Here is a 17,539-nt window from a genome sequence, read left to right as displayed (position 1 = left end):
CACCCACTTTTGACATCAAACACAAATGTCTTCAGTGTATGGCAAAAAAACCCAAACAAACAGAATTGTCCTTGCTGTTCCAGTACTTTCGGGCTTGCAGCTGGAAATACTGTCAGAGCTGTTGCTATCAAAAAATGAATCACTACATTCTGAGCAGCTTTCAGAGTGGTGTGGAGGTGATATGTGGAGAAAACATATCAAATGTTGAAACTGAGAAATTTTATTGTTGTTTGAAAAAGATATGCTAATTTTGAATTTGATGCCAGGAACACATTTCAAAAAGTTGGAACAAGGGCATGTTTACCACTGTGCTGCATCACCTCTTGTTTTAACAAAACTCTGTAAATGTTTGGGAACTGAGGAGACCAAGTGCTGTAGTTTTGAAAGAGAAATGTTGTCCCATTCTTGCCTGATTATAGGATTTCAGTTGCTCAAGCATTTGGAGTCTCCTTTATTGTATTTTGCATTTCATAATGCACCAACTGTTTCCAATGGTAACATTTTCCAAGTGACCTGATGGACAAAATTCTGGTAACATTTTCAAAGTGAGCTGATGGACAAAATTCTTCATGTTCTAAAAGAAAATACATATCCTATGGTTCAATATAGCTCATCTTAGAGCCTGCACAGCTCAGTAGACAGGACCAAGGTTCAACATTCTTTGAGTTACATTTAGCATTTTCTGAAGCTAAAGTGTCCTTCAAAAAGGCCACCGAAACCTGTTTTCTGAAAGCTATCTCTGACAAAGCTCAGCTCACAGTCTGACCATGGGCTGTGACCAGCAACCAAAATCAAATCAGGTTGCAAGATCTTGAAAGCATTTAGCTGCAAATTTGCACTTAATAAGTAAAACTGCCTTGGGATGAGCAGAGAAGATGCAATCATGATGAAATATTTAACGATTTCATGAGCAGATGACCATTTGCAGATGTATCTTTGACTTTGTGACAGGCAGACCCCAGGTGGTGATAATCGGTAGCCACACTTCCTCCTCGCTTATCCTGAACACAGGTGCGCCACTGGGCTGTGTGCGCAGTCCCCTCGTGTACTCCTTGTTCGCCCACAACTGCACTGCTAAATACAGCACCAACATCATCATCAAGATTGCTGATGACACAACCATCTCGGGCCTCCTTACGGACAACGATGAGATGGCATGCAGAGAGGAAGTGAAGGCGTTAGCCAGCTGGTGCCAGAACAACAACCTCTCTCTCAACATCAAGAAAACTAAGGAGATGATAGTGGATTACAGGAGACAGCAAGGGAGGACACACTAGGCCATCTACATCAACGAGGATGAGGTCGAAAGGGTCAGCAGCTTCAAGTTCCACACTATGGTCAGGAAAGCTTGCCAGCGGCTGTGCTTCCTGAGGAGGCTGAAGAAGTTTGGCATGAAGGCAAACATCATTTCAAACTACTACAGGTCCACAATCGACATATCACAAGACTCCGTTTACATATCACCAGCATATCTCAAGACTCTGTTTACATATCACCAAAGCATTTACATATTTACTGTTTCCACATTTACCAACAGATATCAAAACTCTGTTTATATGGTCAGTACTTCATTGGTCTTCAACAAAGTGCCATTACTGGTAGCCACACGTGTCAATTTTTCTGATGTGCAATACAGGTGGTTGTGCTACACCCCCTCCCCACACTACCACCCTGAGACAATGTATGCATACATCTCAGTTATTTCTATTTTCACTTGAATTTAACTTCCGTTGTTTTTTTTTTTATCTTTAGGACTTTGAATCTTTTTTTTAACTGATATTCTGTTAAACTCCTGTCGGGCTCCAGTGCTGAGAGATTTGTTTCTGGCTCTTATCTGGTCCACTGCATTTCATTGCAAGTTGGCCACGTGTTAACATAAAATGAGCAATGAAGATGAACTGAACTGAACTAAAAAGCTGACTGTTCTCACAACACCAGGCCAAAAGTGGGCTGGGATGGTCCAATCCATGGCTAGCCACTGAGTTTGTGGCAAGGTGATCAGACACTCTGCCTTGGGGAAGTGGAGTGCTGCGATAGTATAGTGGTTAGCACTCTGCATTATGACTGCAGCAACCCTGGTTTGAAGCTGGGTCATGGCATTGTGTTTTCTGTCTCACTATTGAACAGTGACTAAATGGAAATTCGTACATAGTTTGGATCTCACTTATCATGGCTCTGCTTGGGTCAGTGGTGCAATGGATAACAGGGCTGACTACAAATTAGAAGATTCTCTGTTTGATGCTTGGCTGACCACAAAATGCTTCAACCAGCCGCTGATTTTCTGGTAGGGGAACACAGATGACTCAGAGTCTGGAGAGCTGTAATCAGAGAAGCGATTGGATTCTGTTCTGGCATCTCTGTAACCCTGGTCGGAATCTGGGTTATATCATTGAATTTCACTGAGTCACTCTTCATCTCTGAGTTTGTCCATGGATTGCAACTGTTAGCATGGCTTGTGAGGGATAGCAAAATGAGAAAGGATCACCACTGCTTGAAACCTTACGTCCGCTTGGGGCACAATGATTGGTGCGTGTGACCTCAGATCAGACACTTCTCGCATTGCTGCTTGGTTCTCTCTTTCCCCATACATCACTTTGTACAAGACTCGTTGTTCACACTGACGAAGCTTCTGCTCAGAGTCTGACCATGGGCTGTGACCTGCAACCCTTTGAGAGAGGGAAAATTTTCTTACAGATAACATCTCCACTCAGTTCTGCATCACTCTTACAGTGGTCCTTGGAACTTTGTGAACCCTTTAGAATTTTCTATATTTCTGCATAAATATCACCTAAAACATCATCAGATTTTCACACAAGTCCTAAAAGTAGATAAAGAGAACCCAGTTAAACAAATGAGACAAAAATATTATACTTGGTCATTTAGTATTTATTGAGGAAAATGATCCAATATTAGATATCTGTCAGTTGCAAAAGTATGTCAACCTTTGCTTTCAGTATCTGGTGTGACCCCCTTGTGCAGCAATAACAGCAACTAAACGTTTCCGGTAACTGTTGATCAGTCCTGCACACCGGCTTGGAGGAATTTTAGCCCATTCCTCCATACAGAACAGCTTCAACTCTGGGAAGTTGTTGGGTTTCCTCACATGAACTGCTCGCTTCAGGTCCTTCCACAACATTTCCATTGGATTAAGGTCAGGACTTTGACTTGGCCATTCCAAAACATTAACTTTATTCTTTAACCATTCTTTGGTAGAACGACTTGTGTGCTTAGGGTCATTGTCTTGCTGCATGACCCACCTTCTCTTGAGATTCAGTTCATGGACAGATGTCCTGACATTTTCCTTTAGAAATCGCTGGCATAATTCAGAATTCATTGTTCCCTCAATGATGGCAAGCCATGCTGGCCCAGATGCAGCAAAACAGGCCCAAACCATGATACTACCACCACCATGTTTCACAGATGGGATCAGGTTATTAGGCTGGAATGCAGTGTTTTCCTTTCTCCAAACATAACGCTTCTCATTTAAACCAAAAAGTTCTATTTTGGTCTCATCCGTCCACAGAACATTTTTCCAATAGCCTTCTGGCTTGTCCATGTGATCTTTAGCAAACTGCAGATGAGCAGCAATGTTCTTTGTGGAGATCAGTGGCTTTCTCCTTGCAACCCTGCTATGCACACCATTGCTGTTCAGTGTTCTCCTGATGGTGGACTCATGAACATTAGCCAATGTGAGAGAGGCCTTCAGTTGCTTAGGAGTTACCCTGGGGTCCTTTGTGACCTCGCTGGCTATTACACACCTTGCTCTTGGAATGATCTTTGTTGTTTGACCACTCCTGGGGAGAGTAACAATGGTCTTGAATTTCCTCCATTTGTACACAGTCTGTCTGACTGTGGATTGATGGAGTCCAAACTATTTAGAGATGGTTTTGTAATATTTTCCAGCCTGACTAAATAAAATAAAAAATAACAGCTACTTTTCTGGAAAATGCCTGAGTTCTCACCAATGGTCTAAGCACTTCAAAGGTGGCCTTTACACATCAAGGCTGTCCCATATGGTCTAGTGGTCAGGATCCCTGGTTTTCACCCAGGTGGCCTGGGTTCGACTCCTGGTATGGGAATGTGTCTTTGTTGTGTCACTTGAGTTGCAAGTCACATGACCTTGAGTGAAATCTTCATTCAATAGGCTCTTGCTTTCATGAGTCCTTTTGGTGTCATGATGGGACAAGAAGGCAGGCTCGCTGCCTTGATGCTTTTGGTCGGTGACATATCTCCTAATCCGGGCTGGGCAAATTCACAGCTTAAAACTGGCTCTGCAACCTGCTTGGTAATAAATGCTTGGAGTATTGAAAGCCTTTACAAAACGCCGACTGGTGGAAAGATCTGCAACTTACAGAAGTTTCATGAACTTGTTTATTCCGAGAATGCTGATCTTATACGGGTCACTGAGAGCTGGCTTAATAGTGAGATCGATGATAAAGAAATACTCCCCTCTGGATATACCATCTACAGAAAGGACAGAGAGTCTCAAGCAGGTGGGGTGTTTTTGGCGGTAAAACAAGATTCATTTATTTCGTCATGTGAAGTTGATAGAATCAATTCAGAGCTTGAAGTGATCTCAGCAGAATTGACCACTACTTTAAATAATAAAATGCTAGTTTGTTGTGTTTACAGCCCTAGTGAACCGGACAGGATATGGCTGGACTCATTTGATATTTATTTGTCAGAACTTGCATCAAAATACGACAATCTATTAGTATGCGGTGACCTAAATTTGCGTAAAATCCTTTGGGAGACACCGGAACTGACCACAGGTGCTAACGAGCTCAGGTTCATGGACATATTAAATGATTACTTCTTAACGCAGGTAAATCACATTCCAACCAGAGGCAAGAACGTACTAGACCTGGTAATCATGAGCACACCCGAGCATGTAGAAGATATCACGGTTCTTACCCCTGAACAATGCGGTATTCAGTCCGATCACGGAACCATTGTTTTCCATTTTAAAACATCTATAAATGTGGCACCGCGATTGGACAGAGAGGTTTTTGATTATAGAACAGCAGATTTTGATGGTCTGCGAACTGCTTTGGAGGCTGTAAATTTATCTGGAGTGATTAACACGAGTGCAAGTGTAAATACGAACTGGACGCGATGGAAAGACACATTTATGGCCGCAATTTCGGACTATGTACCTAAAAAGAAAATCAAGGGCAGAAATTCCCCTCCATGGATTATTGGTGATATTGTGCATGCAATTAGAAAGAAAGAGACACTCCGCAGGAAGTTAAAAAAGGAACCAGTGAACCAAGCACTAAAGGAGAAATTCAGACAACTCCGCAAGGATGTGAAGCAAATGGTTTCGGAGAGTCGCGCTAATTTCTTCAATTCATTGGACACTACCCTTCAGCAGAACCCTAAACGCTTCTGGTCTCTTTTCAGACTTAAGACTAAATCAGCCAGCGTTCCACTGGAAATGAAGTTAGGGGACTGCACTGGTAGTGACGCACCAGGGAAAGGAACAATAACTGTCAAAACCCCAAGTAAAATTGCAGAGTTGTTCAACCGCCATTTCACTTCTGTATTTAGTGACAATGTTGGTAATAACGCTTGCGCAGTCCAGCCATCAGTTTCTGGTCCTTGTTTAGACAATCTCCACTTTACAAGCCAATGCGTCCTTTCTGCTCTTAAAGCACTTAACACCAATAAAGCTATTGGAGCAGACGAAATCCCCGCAAGACTTTTAAAGAGACCGCTGAGCAGATCGCACCCTCCCTGGCACAACTTTTTAATATATCTGTGCAACAAGGCCACCTACCAGATGAGTGGAAGTTAGCTAATATAGTACCTGTTTACAAAAAGGGAAATAAATCTCAAGTGGAAAACGATCGACAAATATCTCTCTTATCAATAGTGTCTAAAGTCCTGGAGAGGTGTGTACTAGTTCAGTTGCGAGACCATTTTAAGGGTCTTATTAACCGTATACAACATGGTTTTATTACGGGACGTTCATGTGTTACGCAGCTAATAGAAGTATTGGACTGTATTGGCTCCCAAGTTCGTTTTGAAAATGACTCAGGGAAGCAGACTGATGTGATTTATCTTGATATGTCAAAGGCGTTTGACACAGTTAGTCACTCTATTCTGGCAACAAAACTCTGTCAGTTTAACATCAGTGGTAATGTGCTAAACTGGTTCAAAGGTTATCTCCACGATCGTCAGCAGTGTGTAACTGTACTTGGCGCTACATCATCCCAGCGTCATGTTACTTCTGGAGTTCCACAAGGATCCCTGCTAGGACCAGTTCTATTTCTACTCTACGTAAATGATCTACCGGATGTTGTCAAGTCATCTTGCATCGCAAGCTTCGCTGATGTTACTAAGCTCTATCATTGTATTGACTCTCCTTCTGACGCTGAATGCTTACAAGAAGATCTCCTTCGTCTTGAGCGCTGGTCTGAAGAATCAGGACTTGTATTTAATGAGAGCAAATGCAAGTGTCAAAGAATAACAAGAAAAAGGAACCCTATCGAGTTTAACTATACTATCAATGGCAAAGAACTGGAAGTCACTGACACCGAAAAAGATCTAGGAGTTTCCATTAAGAGTGATCTAACCTGGTCAAAACACGTATTCGACTGCTGTTCTAAGGCTAACGAGCTCCTAGGTTTTCTGCGTAGGAGAGCTGCAGAGGTTCAGAGCATGCGCACATGCCGCACACTCTACCTTTCAATTGTGCGCTCTTCAATGGGGTATGCCACACAGATCTGGGCACCACAGGCTATTGAACTGATGAGGAAGGTGGAACGAGTTCAAAGAAGGGCAACAAAATTCATTTTATGTCTGCCATTTAGATGCTCGGAGTCCTACAGAGACCGCCTAACTCTGACGTCACGTCTACCTCTATGTTACTGGCATGAATATCTGGACTTAGTTTTCTTTTTCAAAGCACTTAATGGACTTGTAGATATAAATCTGGACATTCTCCCTAAGCCTATTGTACCTACTCATGTAACCAGATCTACAAGTAATCCTAATGTACTTATTTTCAGGCCTAGTAAATGTAAAACTGTAACCTTTCAAAGATCGTACATAAGTAGAATTACTAGAATTTGGAACACTCTTCTGGACTATCTTAGACTAAGCACAATTACTCTAGCTGATTTTAAAGTTAATCTTAAACTCTATTATGAACAGGCCTTAGATTTCTTTGATCCTGAAAACCCAAGGACATGGCGATCCATTTGTCCAGTATGCAATAATGCCCGAGGTCTAGCTGGACCAATAATTTGTTGTTTCTAATTTTGTGTAATGTTTACGTTTTTTTTAATTGTCTACTTTTTCATGTTAGGGGTCACAGTAATTGGCATTTGCTGTTGTGGCTGTCCTGCCTATTACATTTTTGTTATTTATTATTTTCTTTATACATTTTTTTGCATATTTTTTTGTGTATTATGTACTTGGCAAAGTCAAATAAATAAATAAATAAAGAAGTCTCATGACAGTGCAGAAGATTCCAGGATTCACTCTTGGCTTACTCAGCTTAGCTCTCTCTTACCCCATCTAAGATCCTGGGCCCGGCTTTTTGTTAACTCCAACAAAGGCTGTACTCTGAATCTGACCACAGCAGCTGGTGTTCAGCGTTACAGCTATTTTTTAACACCGTGGGCTCAAACCTGTACAGAGGGAAAGGGTAAGGGTCCGGGTTTTCACTACACCAGGCCAAATGGGTCCCAGATAGCAAAAGGGCATTGATTCGACAGGGAATCATCGGCATGTTCTTCGACCATACGCCGTCGAATCATCGTGGATCACCGGCGTTGATTCAACACCGCTTTGCTCATACGAGTTTGCGTTGAAACGACGTTGAAAAGTGGATGGTGGCCGACAGAGAATAGATCCCCTTTCACCCTTTATTCAACTACGGATTTCAGTCGATTTATAGTTTAATTTTCGGTGATGATTCATCCAACTTTACTTCCTGTTTTATGTACAACAGGAAGGCTACAAATTAAGCAAAACAGGCTAAATTAAACTAGCTAACAATAAAGCATCAGGGCTCTTGCCTAGGATGAACACACACATGCATACTTCAACCATGAAAGTGAAAATTTATATCAATGTGCGTAGGCTACGTCCTGTTTTATGTACAACAGGATATAAAAATGCATGCAACAATGCACCTCTCCTAATGTTTGTCAAGCTATCTAATGAGGCATAACTTTTAACATTTATAAGGAACAGAACACACTTGAACAAGTTCTTAGAAACATTTTATGATTTATTTATAATTTATAATTGTGGCCTATTCCTCCTGCGGCGCAGACACCTGTACATGGAAACAGAAAAACATAACCAAAATTAATTTGATGCAGCATTGATAAAGAAAGTCAGCAGTAGGCTATGGGTTTCTAAATGCCACCCTACCTCACGTCTCCTCATCCCTCCCTCTCTCTCTGGCGCATACTTAAGCCACTTCTTGATTGCATCACTAAAAGTAGCGTGTGTGCTCCCTGGCAGCTGCTTTTGTAGAGCATCTGAAAGAAAAAGAACAAAACAACATTGAGACTTTGCATGGTGATAATTGTTAAAGTTTGAGTTGTTAAGACTATGCACGTCACACTCTAGTGGTAGGTGGCAAGTAATGGTACTAGTACAGAAAATATATGTAAAAATCAGAAACCATAGATGTGAATCTTGTGACAATTTAAACGGGATTAAAAAAAAAATTTAATTTCCCCATTGACACAAAGCGGAAATAGAAATGCCACTACCGGACCGTTTGTCACTCAGTCAGCCTCCCTGGACTTGCCTGCACACCTGCTTTTTCTGAGTAAGGTGCCTGGTGAGTTTCTTAATCCTTTGCATCTTTCACAATATGTTTGTCGTTGTCATTATAATCGTAATGTTACAGTTAGTGAAGGAGTTATCAAAGAACGTTTAGAAGTAGTGTGCAAGTACTTGCGACAGCTTACTATTTTACCCTCTTTTACAGCATAGTGCACATGCATAACCTACCAAACAGGACATCATGGATCTTGGTGTCCTTAAACGCAGTTTTTTCCCCCTTTCCAGCCCAGTTAAATTGGCTGGCCAAGCTGTTGACCAGGAGGCTATGCAGCATCCGCCTCACTGTGACCCCTACGTCGGTTCCTCCACAAAGGGCTAAGGTAGACACCTGATAGAATAAAATGTAGCATGAAGACAATAATGAGGCAATAATGAGGCTACACAAAAGAACAGGTCAGCTCAAAACGACATGCGACCTAGGCCTACATGCTCGATTTAAACGCTAAGTTTTCACACCAATGCTAAGTTTTCACTCCAACAAGACAACTACTTCGACTCGTTTTTCGATTGAATAATGCATCTGCATTGTTGTTGTTTCAAATGGATACTAGTTGAGGGAAATTTCTCCAACGCGTGATATGACTGAAGTTCATCATAACTTCTTAAACTGCTTGAAATTGTATTCGAAATTCCCTTTATTAATAGTGACTGAATAATGGTATGTACCAGATGTCCAGGGATGAATGAAAATGTAGTGTGGTCCAGTGTTTTTCTCAATGTTGTTTCAATGGTCCAAGCGTAACAGCAGGCCGATCCACAAGAGAGTCGCGATCCAACCGAGTGGTGTGGGAGTTTCACGTGCACCCAGGTATATAACGAAAATGACGTCATCCAGTAAACAGCAGTGGTAATCGCACTGCATTATGGGACAGCGTGGGACATCCAACGACATATCGCTACGTATATGTACTGGCCCTTTTTTATATCATGCCTTGAAATGAAAGTCAATACAACAGAGATGAGAGACACCGGGTATGAAAGTAACACCAGGATAAGTTGTAACACCACCATTCCCACCAGTTAGGTATAAGATGCAGGTTTTGTAACACTTTCAATCTTCTTAGAATTAATTTATGATCATCTTGGAAATGTTAAATTATTTGCAAAAAAACTTTCAAAGATAGAAGGTCAAATCCATTGCTGAGTTAAGAAAGTAAACTGGTTTTTGTTCTTTTTTTATCATTTACTTATCATTATCACTTATACTTATATCATTTACTCGTATCTATGTGTAAGCAGGATAAGACAAACAGTGGCAATTTCAGGCCCGTAGCCAGCATTGTGGAGGGGGGGGGATCTTTTTTCCCCAAAGGTGGACTTCATCTGGCCCCCTACTCCCATACCCCCCAAATACATGAGCACACTTCAAATCTTCTAATTTAGACATTTAAAAAAATGTTCTACAACACTCTAGCCTAGTGACTTACCAGTAACAAAATAGACTTGAAGTATTCAGATCCGCTCTGCATAAAGCAGCTAAATCCTCTCTCTGTCTCCCGGCAGAAAGCTCCTTGGTTTGCTTGTGTCTCAATCACAGCTGGTATTCTGTAGAAAGACTTCTTTTCACCTTTCCCATCAGCTTTGTTAGAACACCCTAACACAGCACAAAAGTTTACCATTGTAGGTTTTTGATGAACCAAGTGCTTCGTGGGTTCACATACCGCACGCTGCCGTTATTTCCCCCTAATCACGAGTTTGTTGGTCTTCCAATATGGCGCAGGGTTTGTTTACTTCCGGTTTCGGGTGACGTCAGTGAAAGGGGTCTAATGGGGGCATTACCGCCACCCACTGGATTGGGGTGTAAAGCAGTCTGAACAAAACGTATAAACAAAAACATAGGAGAAATGAACCCGTTTTTCTAACTCATCCTCACTTAGTCTACTTTTCTTTTTTGATTAGTCTGGATTTGATATTGTAAATTTAAATGTGAATCAATGTATATTCATCGGACATGAACAAATGAATAAATCTTGAGTAATCTTGAGGGGCGTGTGTGTCCGGGGGGGGGATCAAATGAACCCTCCGATCCCCCCTGGCTACGGGCCAGATTATTCTGAACAATTAGTTGCTCGATCATCCTACCAATGTTGAAAACTGGCCGGCAAAAGTGACGATGGTTCAACATCGTATATTCGACCTTCTCTGATGGTCGACAGATCAACCTTTACCCATGGTGATTCAACAGTGATAAATCGACCTTCTCCGACGGCAGAGAAATCGACGGTTCACGGCGCCGTTTCACGGCGCCGTTTCAGCGTTGATTTTCTGACTTACGACGAAAACCAACCATTCTGACCAAGAATCGTCGCCGTTTCAACGTCCCTCTGCTATCTGGGGTGCCAGTGCATCCAGCTGTTCTTCCAACATCTGATGTAGGGGTGGCTACCATGCCCATAACCATAGTAACCCTTTCACAGTACAGTTTGAACACACCAATCTCTGTACTCGATGCCATGTTCTATCTCTGCCCATTCTTCTGAATCCCTGTAACGGTATTAGACAGAGACGATACCAGATACCAAATACAGTGATGTCACGACTGCTTTAAATCAGTGGCGGCACCGAAATTCTGTGTCTCTGGCGGTGGATTTCCTCTCTGGGGGTGGATTCCACATGTGAAAGAGAAGCCATGCATTGGCACTACAGAAGGACAGAGAATGAAGAACCAGCTATTGATACCGGACTTTAGCCAAAGTTCAATGTATTTGACCTTCGCAGAGTTGTAATAATAATTGAACTGGTTAGTTACTGCAGCCCACACAGTGTTTCAAAGAGAAAAGGCGACCGGATTCCTTTTCCCTTTTTCAATGTCGACGAATAATAAACAAGATTCCTTCTAGATTATCAGACAGCCAACGGGACACCGAGGATCTTCAGCTGACGAGCTGTAAGGAACAAAACCGTCTTCATCCTGGATCTGCATCCCGCGCTATCTTCGGAGAAGGCACACTTCAATTACTAACAAGAGCAATCACCCAAGTGAAGCTAGCATCTGGGCAAAATGTGTTAGTTTTTACTTGCAGTTAGGTAATAGTGTTCTTTATTTGAATTCATTTATGATTTAAATGTACACATTTTGATTCACATGAAAGTCGGTCTTAGACCACGTGTTGTTTGATTTACTTTATTTACGATCTGTATTTAGTTATTTTGTGCATGCGTTCTCTCTCTCTCTCTCTCTCTCTCTCTCTCTTTTTAACTCCCTCCATCGTACTTCACTCCTCAACATTGGGATTTGAGTAGAATTTGGATTTAAGGCTGAGCCAAGACTAGTTTGAACTACAGATTCCTTTGTTCAATTTCGCACGCCCTTTCTGCGCTGACCATCCACCTTTTGGGCACAGCTGCATTCCATTTGCATTACACACACACACACACACACACACACACACACAGTCTCTCTCACACCCACACCCACCCACAAACACGTGGTTTCCCTATCACATTTTTAACATCCACTCACCCCTACACTGCAAACGTGGGTATAGCTTATTACTTCTGATCACCATTAGTGCCTTAGTTATCATCATATACACTACTGATTCTTATTTGTACATATTGTATCACCAGTTATATTGAACTATTCCTTGGCTGCTATCATTGCTCTATCCAATCAGTATTAGTTCGCTGATTCATGTCAACTATTTCAATAAATTGTATCTTTGGAATAAACTCTCTCTCTCTCTCTCTCTCTCTCTATATATATATATATATATATATATATATATATATATATATATATATATATATATATATATATATATATATATATGATAAAAGGGTCAGTTGACACCTCCAGCTTACACCATGAAGGCAGGCTTCAACTTTCACTGAAAAGAACCCCAGTGCATTTCAGGTCCAATGCATTAATCCCTGAGCAGTTGCCAAAATGGAGCAAAGTCAAGGCTGAAAGTGTCATTCCTTGTCTTGGGGCTTTTTTATTACTATTATTTTTATTCGTGGTGAATAAGAGAAGAGAAGATACAAAGAAGAAGACCATCTGTCTGTGATTTTGTCACAAATGATACCCTAAAAATGTCTACAACTAGATGGGCTAGTGTGTCCTCCCTTGCTGTCTCCTGTAGTCCACTATCATCTCCTTAGTTTTACTGACGTTGAGAGAGAGGTTGTTGTCCTGGCACCAGCTGGCTAACGCCTTCACTTCCTCTCTGCATGCTGTCTCATCGTTGTCTGTAAGGAGGCCCAAGATGGTTGTGCCATCAGTAAACTTGTTGATGATGTTGGCACTGTATTTAGCAGTACAGTCGTGGGCGAACAAGGAGTACATGAGGGGACTGAGCACACAGCCCAGTGGTGCACCTGTGTTCAGGATCAGTGAGGAGGAAGTGTGGCTACCGATTATCACCACCTGTCCGTGGGTATAGCTTATTACTTCTGATCACCATTAGTGCCTTAGTTATCATCATATACACTACGGATTCTTATTTGTACATATTGTATCACCAGTTATATTGAACTATTCCTTGGCTGCTATTGTTGCTATATCTGATCAGTATTAGTTCGCTAATTCATGTCAGCTATTTCAATAAATGGTATCTTTGGAAATACTCTCTCTCTCTCTCTCTCTCTCTCTCTCTCTCTCTCTCTCTCTCTCCCCACTGTTTCAATGGCAGCTTCAGGGCTGTTTTTCATGCACGATCTGCGCAGATGACAAGACAGTGTTTCTTGGGTCCTAAAACAGACTGGGCAAAGCAAATGTTGCCTGCGTACAGGTTTCCTGGAAAAAGAAAAGAAAAGCATTAAGTAAATGTAGTTAATATATGAATAATAAAAGGTTAATTCACAATAGGTTGAATAAAAAAAGGTGCATGAAAGGTACAAACAAGGAAAACACAATTATTCAAAAGCTAAGCATATACTCTGAACATCGCAAAAGGAAAACTAGCTGCACCTATTTACAATGCAATATCCAAGCAAGTTCCTTACTTTGAATCCATATCTCTGCAATGAGTGAAGCTCTGGACAAATTGAAGACAAAGAAGGTCAAACTCTGAGCACAAGACTCAAAGGCAAGTAACAATTAAAATTGCTTTTGTGGTAAAGGAATAAAGCTTTTTAGTAGTAGCAGACAGTGAAATCTGGCATAGTATTCAATTCAGCAGTCTCCAGCAGAACTTCAGGGTAGAGTGGCCTAGATTGTGCCTTTGGTGCAACAAATGGTTTTAACTTAACATATTAAAGGGTACAAATGGTTTATACTTACAGAAATGCAAATGAGGGAACCCATCAACCTGTGGTTTTAAACCAGGTTTGTTGAAAAGCAATGTTTCAAACAATACATGACAACATACACTGGTCTCCACAAACGGCAAAACATGTTGTCTCACTTCATGCATTTAAAATGACAATATGTATAGATATATCATTAGACCGTTTAAAACTGAGAACTCAAAAATTAACTCATTCAGGGATGGTTTAGCACTATTGCTGACCTTCCCTACATATGAGAAAACTTAAAGCCACAAAACAGCATTTTATTCATAGAAGACATAAGAGAACCCTCACCAGAAATCTTCAGACACCTGCTGAACAAAAGCCTGCTCTTATTTTATTCAGAGAAGCCTTACCTAGGAAACCAAACAAGAAGACACAGGAGGAATTAAAAAAAAAAAAAAGATGGTCAATAATGTTAACTCAAGCTCAAATTATGACAACATTGTGAAAAAGGTTGATCTTACACACACAAAAGGGTGAAATAAAGCTTATTATAGCTTAAATCATTTATAAAACCCAGCTCAGAGAACTCTATGTTTACCCCCATAGCTCAGGCTTGGATAAAATTATTTACTGTATCCATAAACCATATTAAAGGGTATCTTAAGGCCGACCTCAGAGAACATTCTTGTTCATATAGCCCTTCAGAGATCTGAAATTAAGACAGCTTTAATAATGGCTATATTCTGCTGGGTTGTAAGATTATTCAATGTAAGGAATGGCATATGGAATAACCCTAGATTAAACAAAAAGTAATGTGGAAGCCACCAGCCTTTGGATAGGATTGCCATCAGCTCCTCTGTGCTGCTGTGTGTGTGTGTGTGTGTGTGTGTGTGTGTGTGTGTGTGTGTGTGTGTGTGTGTGTGTGTGTGTGTGTGTGTGATGAAAGCTTAAAAAATTGTTTTGAGAAAATTCATGTCCCAGACCCGGGGTTAGGGTTATGCCTCATAAATTAATAAGTCAGGACCTAATCATCATCAAAGAGAGAGAGAGGACTGAGAAAGAGAGGAGTACCTGCTGCTCTGGGTGTGTTCACTGCTTCAGATGGGTTAAATGCAGAGGATGAATTTCACTGTGCTTGAAATGTGCATGTGACAAATAAAGGGTTCTTAGGTTCTTACCAGGAAATACAGAAAAATGAAAAGACATTAGATTACAGGGAACTAACCATAAGTCCGGTGTTCTCTGCCAAGAGAGACAGTCACAGCTTAGGCCAAATCTTTGCTGAAAGCAACCCAACCCTGGACCCTTGGACCCACTGAGTAGTATACTGGCCAATATTCATATAACAAGTTTGGAGGCTTTGGGATAGATTTAACTTTTAATTCCATTTTTCGACATTTTTATTTTACCACCAGGGTCAGAGCAGGCCACAGATTCTGTACACACAAGGCAAAATTTAATGAATATGATGTTTACAAGAAACTGGTTAGCCACATCTAAAATGTCGTATGTGCTTATTCTGTCACAGCTTTGATGCCAAGAGACCAGGTGTGGTGCTTGTGAGAACTCACTGCATTGCAGAACCCTCCGAGTATCAGCTGCTGCACAATCCAGGGGTACTGCCCCAACTGACAGTCTGCCTGTCTTCACCCCACCTGGACTGAACATTGATAGGCAGACCTATCTTTATGAGAAAATCAGGCCTTTCTGTGCTGATGAGGCAAGAGACATCACATGCCCAGCGCCCAAAGTCACAGCACAGAAGACTGCACAGAAGAATCTACAGAAGAGGATGCAGACATGATATCACCAAAATGCACTCTCCTTCAAAATACAATACCATACTCTTATCCTTTGAATTATTTTTTTAATAAAAGCATTTCCATTTAAACTAAGTACCCTCTAATTCTGATCAGTGTATAGTTACAGTACAGGGGTGGGAAGGTAAATATTTTTGGGTAGATTGCAAATAATACCATCTCAAGTTCTAAAGACAGTGAAATGCATTCATGACCAATCTTAATTGTTGAACTAAACTGTTCACACATGCGTCACACATGCCTTCTCAATTGCTTTGGCTCATTTGCATTCACTTAGTGCATTTATGAAAATAAAACTGGATGGTTCTGTTAGGACTGGGACTGTTTTGGCCTCTAGAGGCCGCTGTTATTTCCTTTTCGTGTCATGTTTGTTTTGGCCTCTAGAGGCCGCCACTGTTCCTGTGTTTTGTGTTTGTGTTAATTGCCTGTTTAGTCCTGATTATTTTCACCTGTGTTCAATTTAGTTTGTGTATTTATACCCCCTGAGTTCAGTCCTCTTGTCACGGAGTCTTTGTGCTGTTATGTTTATCTCCAGTTTCCTCTGTACCGTGTTCTTTGTTTTGCACTTTGCTTTTCTTTTGGACCTAAGTATTTACTGTGTTTTTTGATCTTCTGAGCATTCAGCATTTTGCCTTTCCTTTTGTTTTTGGACTTTGCACCTTTGGATATTTTTATTTTTGTTATCTTCTGAGCTTTTGGATTTTCTTTTTTTTTGGTTTTTTCATCGGATTGTAAATATTGTACATAGTGTAAATAAACTGTTGTTTGATACTTTTTCTACTTCCACCTCACGCCTCTGCACTCGAGTCATCCCCCTGGTGGCCTAGTGGGGGTTTGCTGGATTATCACACCAATGAACCTGGTTCGAATCCCAGCAAATCCCTAACAGAAAGACTCCGTCATGACCGACTCAGCAGAGGCTGCTTCAACTGTCTACCCGGCCAACCTTCAGGGAATTATGGCAGCTTTGACACGCTTTGGAGCGACCATGGACGCTCATGGACGTACGCTCACCAGCCAACGTGAGGCCCTTGCTCGCCACGAGGAACTGCTTCAGCAAATTGGGAAAACCCTGGCACAGCTGACATCTCTGCCGGCATCTCCTGATCCAGCTCCTGCTCCTGTGCCTCCTGCCATGCTGACTTCTTCACCTCGCGAACCCAGCCTTCCTGCACCACAGAGGTACGACGGCAAGCACAGTGAGTGCCGAGAGTTCCTTACCCAGTGTCAACTCACCTTTGAGCTTCAGCCTACCACCTACACTACGGATTGCCGCAAGATTGCCTTTGTGATCACCTTATTAGCTGGTAAGGCGCGAGCCTGGGCTACTGCTATCTGGCAAAGACAGGGACCTGAGTGCCTTGATTTCCAGCTGTTTTCTGAGGAGATGCTTCGGGTCTTCGACCAGGCGGACATCAGTACCGACGCAGCCCAAAAGCTCATGTCCATCCGGCAAGGAGGAAGCATCGCAGATTACGCCATCTCGTTCCGGATGCTCGCAGCAGTAAGTGGATGGAATGAGACTGCCCTGGTGTCAGCCTTCCACCATGGTCTGTCTGACCCCATCAAGGACGGTCTGGCCTCTATTGGATGCCCAAGTGACCTCGAAACCCTCATCTCACATGCTATTCATCTGGACAACAGGATGAGAGAACGCCACCAAGCCTTGAGCCCCCCCAGCCTCCCTACCTCTACCTGGAGACCGTCTACCTCCTTCAGTGACTGTCCAG

General features: G+C 41.8%; 1 non-coding gene and 2 pseudogenes across 1 annotated transcript; 2 read left to right on the top strand and 1 right to left on the bottom strand.

The window, feature by feature from the left end:
* LOC132867726 (histone H2AX-like) overlaps positions 1–17,539 on the bottom strand; it is a 1,044,434-nt pseudogene that overhangs the window by 341,110 nt on the left and 685,785 nt on the right.
* The window catches only part of LOC132867717 (uncharacterized), a 1,045,807-nt pseudogene that overhangs the window by 345,632 nt on the left and 682,636 nt on the right, over positions 1–17,539 (top strand).
* trnae-uuc (transfer RNA glutamic acid (anticodon UUC)) lies at positions 4,008–4,079 on the top strand. Its single transcript has one exon. It is a non-coding gene; the product is annotated as a tRNA-Glu (tRNA).

The sequence above is a fragment of the Neoarius graeffei genome, chromosome 19 (assembly GCF_027579695.1).
Source record: "Neoarius graeffei isolate fNeoGra1 chromosome 19, fNeoGra1.pri, whole genome shotgun sequence".
Taxonomy (NCBI): domain Eukaryota; kingdom Metazoa; phylum Chordata; class Actinopteri; order Siluriformes; family Ariidae; genus Neoarius; species Neoarius graeffei.
This window is presented reverse-complemented; position numbering and strand designations above follow the sequence as displayed.